Source organism: Eptatretus burgeri, chromosome 3 (assembly GCF_056783735.1).
Source record: "Eptatretus burgeri isolate ZD-2024b chromosome 3, Ebu_testis_v1, whole genome shotgun sequence".
NCBI lineage: Eukaryota > Metazoa > Chordata > Myxini > Myxiniformes > Myxinidae > Eptatretus > Eptatretus burgeri.
The window spans coordinates 75,263,116-75,273,804 of NC_140963.1; positions in this window are offsets into that span (position 1 = coordinate 75,263,116).

Here is a 10,689-nt window from a genome sequence, read left to right on the forward strand (position 1 = left end):
TTAATCTATTGTATGAAAGGACTGCATAAGAATATTTAGCTGCAGAAGGCCATTTGGTCCATCATACCTCTACCATAGTACACTAAATTGCAGGCAAGGCCAATTATACAGCAAACCCTAAGCTAGAAATTAGGGCAGGGAACACACATCGAATGGCACACACATTAGTTATTTTCAACATATCCACATTTCAAAATTCAATCCAAATCCATTGGGACCATACTCTGTACAGAGTGTTGGTGCTGCCAAAGCAGTCTCCGAGGCTATTGGGTACAATCCTGGATGGGTCGCCTTTCCGATGCAGGATATTCGAATGGCTGAATCATCCCAGCAAGCTGGTACTCATTTTGCCGATCTCAGAAGGATGACAGGCTGAGACAACCCCACCTGGTGTAAATTCAATGGCCGAGCAGGATTTGAAGTCAGGACCCTAGGATCCCAAGCCCACAGCCCTAACCATTCAGCCAACACCAGGCATAAATTTCAAAAGTTAATGCAGATTTGACAACCAGGGGTATGTTCCTTTAGCAAGTGGCTTGCTTACCGCTTGCCAAGCAGCTTGCTTGATTCAAAGCACTTAGGCAATCACTCCAATGGAACAGAGTGCTTGGCACTCCTTAACACCAAGAAAGCCTCCAATGTAAACAATGATATTGTGGTGCTCACGCTGTCCGGGCCATCGTTTTCAGTTTTTCTCCATCCTCGTCTGACAACTTCCCCAAACAAATTTATTGTGTTAGCAGTAGCTATAGCATGCAAGGAAGAGGGAAAGAAAGATAAAGAAATGGAAGTCAGAAGGAGGAGCCCCATACCAATTGCTTATCTATGGACCTACCACTGTGCATTTTGGAGAGCGGGAGGTGTTTTGCATGTTTGTAGACCTTGAAGAACTAGGATGAAAAGTTGCTCCACCACCAGAATTATGCAGTCAGCAACAAGGTGCTGATTACACATGCTATAAATTTGCATGGAAAATATTTGGCCATCATAATATTTTATAAACGAATGGGCAGTAGTGCAATGGCCCAGAAATTAGCAAAATGGGGGGAAAAAAAATTGAGAGGAGAATAAATCAATAATTGTGTGCATGGGTGAGCGCATGAGATAATGACGGACAGCACAGTTGAAAGTTTGCAAAAGGGAGGATGAGAGCATGGACGCATTCCAAAAATGGGATGAATGAATATGCAGGTGGGCAAAAAAGCCTGGACTTTGGGAAGGTGAGCAGGTGAGGGTCCATGTAATACGAACCTCCATAAACATTGAGGTTGGTCTATGCTCACAGTGAACTTCCAAGGTGAGGATAAAGCTGAAATACCAAAAACTCTGCACCCACTTCCAATATACTGCATGACACTTGTACGCAATGACATTGTTATTGCATTCGTGTATTGTGTGCAGAAACCTTGGTTGGATGGCATTCAGAAATTGGAGAAGTTGCACATGGTTTGAATTTGGAAGCACATGAACAGATTACACGATTTTTCGAACCACAATTAGCCCGCACCTCCGTTTCCAAGTATAAATGGATGTTTGTGGAACAACTTTGAAAACCTGAAAGACATTGCACGTAAACTAAACAAACAAAAAAAAATCCACATAATTTTATCAAACTATTGAAAATTATTTGGGATGCTTAAAACAAAAATCAAGTTGTTATGCAAGGAAGACTTATGCGGTGGGATGAGCATTTCATTTGCTCACTTGGATCCAAGGGTTCTGTGTTCAATCTTAATTCCTTTTGAGACGAGGCATGATACATATACAGTATAGTCAAATGGAAAATGAATTGCACCACTTAAAATTGTTAATCATCTCTCCTCTTGGGCTGCGAGGCAATAAAAAAGGAAAACCCAGCTCAAAAAGATGAGTTAGTCTATACAAGGAAGAAAGGGGGAAACAACAAAAAATGAGGAACAATGGCCCACAAATGAAAAGAATGGGGAAAAATTGAGAGGAGAATAAATCAATAATTGTGTGCAAGGGTGAGGGCATGAAATAATGATGGACAGCACATTTGAAAGATTGCAAAGGGGAGGATGAGAGAATGGAGGCATTCCGAAAATGGGATGAATGAATATGCAGGTTGGCAAAAAGACTCGACTTTGGGAAGTTGAGCAGGTGAGGGTCAATGTAATATGAACCTCCATAAACGTTGAGGCAGGTCTATGCTCACAGTGAATTGCCGTAGCAGCACTATCAATGGAGTATAATGAGGCTACCTAGTACAAAACGTGTGATGGACGTTCAAAATGTTCTCAAGGCTACGAGCAACCGAATCAAATGATGCAAGTGTGACAATGCGAGAGATGAAACCGCCAGAACAAACAGAATCATCCAATCATCCAGAGACCAAGTCATGTTATAACGTGTATTGAAAATTAGGGTGGGGGTGGGGTGGAGTGGAGATTGGACAGAGAAGGAAATTTGGGTCAAGGTGAGCATGTATGTACACTGTAGAGGCAGTATTTACAATTCAATATAATAATAATTCCCTGCACCCACAAACCACGTCAGCTTAACCACGAACTTAACCACTCATACCACATGTAGTTTTACAGAGAGAGTGTACAAGACTGAAAGATGGAACCTTATCGGGCTCAAAGGGTGGCTCAGCAGTCGTTCACACGCTTTTGAACTACTGAGTCGGCTTTCAATTCCTGGAAGACAGTTACATGGATGATTAAATCGTCCTATAATAAACTATGTTATTATAGAATGTCCGTCTATGTAATGGTGTGAGCCATTTGGGTGGAAATGGTCCCCCAGGTCTTTGCAGCAGACGCACCACTAGTCTAATCTGTCTCTGAACGCCGGCCATGTAAAGAGGGTCCAGTCGTATACGAGTCACCGGCGGGACCCAGGAGCACCATACAGAGGAACCATCCAGTGAGTCCCGTCGGTCTGTCATTAAACGCATGAAAAAATATTATGTAGCCCTCCTAAAGCACACCTTGCGACTGACAGGTATGCACCTATTTCGATAAAGAATGCTGAACGTTCTCGACGAGGTGCCCAGGACTCAAATTTTATCAGACTGTATCATTCAAATCCAAAAATTCCCATTCAATGGGAAAAAATAATCTAACTCTTTAACCTTGGAAGTGAAGAAAACAAGGAAGCACTCTGAATTATTTTTTATACACTTGGCGCCCTACCCCGCTGCCGAATCTCAGCTGAGATTACTCTCTTTTTAACTCATTTTGAAGAGTGTCATGTGTTCAAATTAGAATCTTCCCAAATAACCAGACAGTTTATGAATAAGATACGAAGCGACCATGAGAAGGCTGACACCCATCACCTCCTCCATGCACAACATGCCGGTGCAACTCACAATAACATCGTTCTTCACAGTCCAGAGACTGATATAGCTGTGGTCGCGATTACTGAGTCTTTAGATATTGGCAAAAATCGTTCTTTTTGACTGGGTCTGAAGAATCGCGTCCAAGTGATCGATCTTGAATGCGTGGAAGATGCTCATGACAGAATACGGGACTTCATAAATGATGTAATCCACCCCAGAATGCTTAGTGCGCATACCCATAACCCCTTAGCAGAAATGTTCATGAGGGCATGTTTCCTTATTTTGTGTGCGAGATAAGGATCGTTTTCTAAAATGCCTCACAACCCTTCTACAGTAAGCCGAAAATACTTGGAAAAGTACCGCAGAGAAAGGGATGTGCCTCTGCACAAGGGAAGAGTTGAAGAACTTTCTCAGATTGACCAAAGGAATGAGATATTGTAATTACCAACACTAATTTTCAAATGATGTGGGCCGGTGCAAGGCTGGAAGGATCGTAGACTCCACTTTCTTGTTGTGCTTTTGTGCCCAAGTCCTCACCAAACCTCACTCAAAAACAGTAGGTTTTATGCAACACACATGCTCTACAAAGTCTTAAAGTGAACACTCATTGCCTCCTCAGTGCACGTTTTACAATACGATCAAACGGAAGATCAAATACTGCATGAGAGTCATCAGAAGGAACCCAAAGAAGGAAAGAGTAAAGAATGCGTCATCAGGAAATCTCCATGTGGACCTCTCTCCCCCCCCCCAAGCTCCATAGACAAACATTGGCAGTAAAATGGGCCATACTGAAGAGCTCAGTGAATTTCAAAATGGCACCGTCATAGGATGCCACCCTTCCAACAAGTCAAATTTCTGCCCAGCTCAACTGTAAGTGCTGTTATTGTGAAGTGGAAACAACTAGAAGCATCAGCAGCTCAGCCACAAAGTGGTAGGCCACACAAGCTCACAGAACGGGACCACCGAGTGCTAAAGCACGTAGCGTGGAAAAATTGCGGAAAAAAGTGGAAAAAAAATGTGGAGGAACTCTGGGAAGGCTTTGGAAATGGAAAGCACTTACCTTGTTTAGGCCTTCTTGGTTGCATTATACAGCTTATTCGGCTGGAACAGCATGGGAGGTGTCAATTTATTTATATAATACTAGCCACTTGGGTTTACATGATAACTGATTGGCTATTCTCTTCATTCACAGGTGAGCAATGTGGGTGGGTCTTTTGTTATGTATGTATATATATATATATATATATATGTATATATATATATATATATATATATATATATATATATATATATATATATATATATATACATATATATATATATATATATATATATATGTATATATATATATATATATATATATATATATATATATATATATATATATATATATATATATATATATATATATATATATGTATGTATATATATATATATATATATATGTATATATATATATATATATATATATATATATATATATATATATATATATATATATACATATACAGTAGACTAGGCATAAGTCGTCACCATCGGGACCGAGAAAAAAGTGACGACTTAGACATGTGACGACGTACGCGTATGCGAACATTCATGATGACTGTGGGGTGACGGATGAAGTCGCGCGTGGCCTGGACACGTACGTGTGAGAGGGTGCAACAATCTCTAAGCCGGCTATTGTACCAAAAGGGAAACACAATCCTCGGAGCATAGGTGGGGGTTCATTGGTTAGTTGTAAAGTGATGGAATTAGAAAAAAGATGCAAAGATGGAATTCATTAATCACTTTATCAAAAGTAAAGATAATGAACAACTGTAAGACAACTCATATACCATCGGTGATGGTATATAACCATCTACAAATGTGGAATGAATGGCTGTTATAATTCATTCATTGGAATGAATATAGAATGAGTTTTCATATGGAATGAAAACTTATATACCATCGACTAATTACATGACACACAGTCATCGTGATGACGACCACTCAATACCTATGTGAAATGAGTGCGGTGATGTACAAAACAAGCCAATATAAAACCATGATCGGACTTCAACACGAAGCTCAATCGATCCTTTACTCCTTCGCCAGAGACTGCATTGCGCAGCCTGTCTACCTCTTCAGATGTATGTGGGAAGGCACGCTGACTAGGCTGAACACAGCGCAGTTATAAATAGCCCGCACATCACAATTCCATGAAATCGGGCTTCTCACGAGGCAGCAGTTCCGTGTGACGAGTTCGGCGTGGTAATTTCCTTGAGTTTCCATTACGTGGGAACGGACAACATCTGACGACTTAGACGAAGTGACGACTTAGAGATGACGACTTACAGACTTTATTCAAAGTCTGTAAGTCGATTTAACATCAGATAAATTCGGGACTTTTTGACACTGCCAACTTAGGCAAAGTGACGAGTTACACGCTGCCGACTTACGCCTAGTCTACTGTATATATATATATATATATATATATATATATATATATATATATATATATATATATATATATATATATATATATATATATATATATATATATATATATATATATATATATATATATATATATATATATATATATATATATACTAGAAGAAATGCCCGGCGTTGCTCGGGCTTTCCTGCAAATTTCCTGAATAGCTGTTAGCGGTTAGGGGTTAGCGGTTAGGGGTTAGCAGTTAGGGTTAGCGGTTAGGGTTAGGGTTTGCTGTTAGGGTGAGGGTTAGCTGTTAGGGTAGCTAACCCTCATGCTAACCCTAACACTAACCCAAACCCTAACCCTAACCCGAACAGCTTGGCGTAACGGAGGTAAACAGCGCCCCGGGCAAAGTGGAAATTTGCGTCCCCCGTAGGCCTTAAACTTCAGTGGATTTGAATGGAAAATCCCATAAGGGATATCGATTTATCGATTTTTTCGAATATCAGAAGTGTTATGGAAAAGATTTATAGCCAATGACCTAAGTTGGACCAAAAGCCATAATCGTACCGAATTTAAATGGAATCCGTTGGAGTTTGTGAAAATGCATCAAAACGAATTTTGATGGGCCTCTTAAAGAAGACAATAATATCATTAGTATATGTGCCAAATCTTGTTTCATTTCATGCAGTAAGAAAAATCTGATGGTGGAACAAAGAAAGGGGCGTGCCGAAATATTAATATATATATATATATATACATATATACAGTATATATATATATATATATATATATATATATATATATATATATATATATATATATATACTGTATATATATATATATATATATATATATATATATATATATATATATATATATATATATATATATATATATATATATATATATATATATATATATATATATATATATATATATATATATATATATATATATATATATATATATATATATATATATATATATATATATATATATATATATATATATATATATATACAGTATGTATATATATATATATATATACAGTATGTATATATATATATATACAGTATGTATATATATATATATATATATATATATATATATATATATATATATATATATATATATATACATACATACACTGCATATATATATATATATATACATACATACACTGCATATATACACATGCACACACTCCTGTAAAATTTATGGATCTTCGGTGCATGTTATACCCCTCATTGTCCACATATGCTGAAGGTACTAATTCCAATAATTGTGACTTCTTAATTCCCAAATGTACGATCTCAATACTTCACCATCTGGAGGAACATAGCGGCTTCTACTGACATGCCCATGTTCATGCGATGTTGTGATGTCTGATTGCTGCCTGATACGAGTTTCGCAGCCCTGAGATCAGTATTGAAGAAGCCATGGGTCCATGAAAATGAGCAAAATGCCAAAAAGTGCCTTTTTGGACACGGGTGGTCAACTTTGAGACCCCCCCCATTTCCACAGTATAATTGGCAGAGATCTCCTTGACCCAGAGTCCACCACGAAGTTGTCTCACAAAATTCCAAATTTCAAGTGGGACCTTGATCATGAAACACAAATCGTTTTCTCACCACTTCTTATAATAGCCTCCTGCTCACGGCCTCAATTACTTGATCTCCATTGACCTACATTCGCTGATTAGCTTTCTGTACTTCCAGCGCATCACATTAGGCCAACTGTAAATGCAGTTGTATGGAATCTGTTCAATGAAAAAGCAAAAACACAGGACGCCAACATGGTACAGATTTGAACGTGCCCCTGCCTTGATGAGATGTCCATCCAATACTGATAATGATCATGTTGTTCAAATATTTTCCGGAATCAACTCCACATCGATTTTTCAAATATCTTACGTACAATAATTAACCGATTTATGGAGCTTACAATGATGAGATGAGAACAAGTGCCATGTTCTTTCATGCAGTGCACATAACTCGACACTAATTGGAATGAAAACCGTTGTGTATCTTCCTGTGTTGGGAAAAAAAAGAGATGGACAGGGTGAATTTTGGAACGACCAATCAAAATAAATTGTTGTCTCTTTCAATGAGGACATTATATTGATAAAAATCGATCTTTGACAGATTCAATTGGATTTCTCCGTCGGAAGGTTCATGACTATTTCTCATTTAACTTATGCTTCTTGTCAGGAGGCACAAATTGACCAAATACAAAATTGCTTCAATTCCCAACCCGATGAGCTATCTTGTACATCCTCTGGGGATGGGATGTTCATCTCACTCTATACTGTCTATAGTACAATAACATGGTAATGATGATTACACAACCATTAGGCAGGGGTATTGCAAGTGTGTGTGTGTGTGTGTGTGTGTGTGTGTGTGTGTGTGTGTGTGTGTGTGTGTGTGTGTGTGTGTGTGTGTGTGTGTGTGTGTGTGTGTGTGTGTGTGTGTGTGTGCGCGCGTGTGCATGTGTGTGTACGTGCTATAGAATTGAAGGAGATGGACTGACACCTAAATGGTATAATAGGCAACAAAATCATGAAAGATAAAGATTCAATAAGTTCATCCACTGCTGTCATGTGGAATATAGTGAGTGCTGCAAAAATAAGTGTGAAAGATGCCAAAAGGGAATTAAGTAAATCACAAACTATGCTAAGAGATAGCACTACATGAACACAAGCAATAGATTATCTCCACAAGAACAGCCGAAGATCATCGAGATGGAAAATGTTGGGGGTTTCTCGAGATTTTTGGGGTCTTGTTTTCTTGGTTGCCATGGGATGGGGTTCTGACGCAAAATCTGTTACACGAAGACACCGACTGTGCTGACGTTAACCCAACGTTAAAAAAGCTCAACCAAAAAAAACAATAATGTCCTTTGGGTTGGGGGTAGGTGAAGATGGTTGTAGGTGCAGGTATAGACAACTGTCGAGAATAACGAACAAGTAACAATCGATTCACCTTTTGATGAAACAAACAAACAACACAATCAATCACTGCAGGTGTGTGTCTGTTACAAATCAGGTGTGCTCAGTTACCAGGCAGCTAGTTATCGCTTGCCAAGTGAAAGGAGTGCTTGCTCGAGTGCTTAAGCCACTTGGTGAGCGCTCAAGAAACTTGGTGACTGAACACACCGCAGCTTGTAGAGCGCTCGCCAAGTGGCTTAAGCACTCTGTTTTGAAACGGTTAGGCCTAAGTCACATTTGCCACGGCGGCCGTGGGGTCTCCAAAATCTACGGCCACGAGCAATTATATGGCGGCCGCAGTATTTCCACGGTCACACAATGTAGCAGTCACATGTTTTTCTTTTTCGGGAGCCGCACGGCGTATTTAGAAATTGTGGAGACTGAAAACGTGGGGGTGCCGTACGGTCTTTGATTTGATGTCGCACGGTGACCTTAGGGCGTCCCTGCGGCGGCCATATAATTTTCAAGGCAGACGGAAGGTAGCCTCAAGGTGCCCAAAGGGGGGGGGGCCTGAGTCGAATGTGTGGCCAGACGGACGGTAACAAGTGGGTATATATACCAGTTCTTTTTTTACTGAAATAAAAATATAACAGTTCGGAACATACTAGTACGTGGTGCCCCCAGAATCCGAATTGAAATCGTTCCCGGAGGCTGTTCGGATTGCAAAAAGTTCGATTCCCAAACTATTTCCCCAATAAGAAATAATGGAGTGAGTGAATTAACCTGTTCCTGGACCCCAAGAAAACCCACTTTCAACTGAAATTCCCCATGTTTAAGGTAAAATAAGATGAGTGAATGACCTTAGGTGGTGGTGTATTGCATGTAAACTGGTACAATCACCACATCCAAAAGCCCACACAGGCTCGAGCTCCGGCCTGGGTTCCGATCGCTCGCTCTCTGCGAGCGCTGCCCCCAGGGCAGCTCATCAAACATGATTCCCCCAGAACCACAATCACTTTCATCAACCGCATCGGGCTGAGGTAATCGTGGATATTCCAAATTACAACTGGTTTTTCTGTGAAATTAAATCCTTGCCCGTCAGTCCGTCACACCACGTGATCGGATTGCTTTTTTGGTATTAATTAAAACACAAGATGAGAAATAAAAAAAATAAAAACAGCACAAATGAAGGTGAAAACACGAGGTAAAGTAGCGATCGACACACGAGAGATGCTTTCACGAGGAGTTCCACCGACGAACTGGATGAACAAAGCGCGAAGATGCGGGTCGAACAGGTGGGGAAGACAGGTGAACAAACATGAACGCTTCATTGTGTTCGTTTTTTTAAAAATTTATTCGGTTTTTAGGGTAAAATTTATTTTTCATTGATAAGAGCCGACGGCAGCCGCATGAAAAACGCAAGCCCACCGTACGCCCTACGTACGGTCGATGTGGAACACAACTACGTCACAACCAGGGCATGTCGAATTGCTACGGCCAACGTAGAAATGAAAAAAGTTATAACTCCGCGTTATAATTCCACGGCGACCTCTACGGCCTGTAAAAGATAGCCAAACGGCGTAGGGCCACCCTGAGGCCACCTCAGAAACTCTGCGGCCGCCGCACGTTTCTGTCAATTCAGAGGGCGTACGGCCGCCGTATCCTCGCCGTCGAGAAAATGTGACTTAGGCCTTAAGGGACGGGTGGCTTGGCAAGCGATAGCAAGCTGATTTGTTGTGGAACACACCCCAGATGTCCTGAAAACGACATTCACCCATCCATACCCCTCGAGCCTGACGATACACCGCCCCCTCCTGGACTGGACCTTGAGGACTGGACCTATTTGGTCTTCCATTTGATCCTTTGAACATTCACCCATCCATACCCCTCGAGCCTGACGATACACCGCCCCCTCCTGGCACCACCCTTTGATTCCTTTGAACACAGTTATATTCGGATTTTCTTGTTTTGGGACCGGATCGGTCCAGGAGAGAAAAGCTCGACTCGAACCCATTTAAAAAAAAAAAACCTCTACTA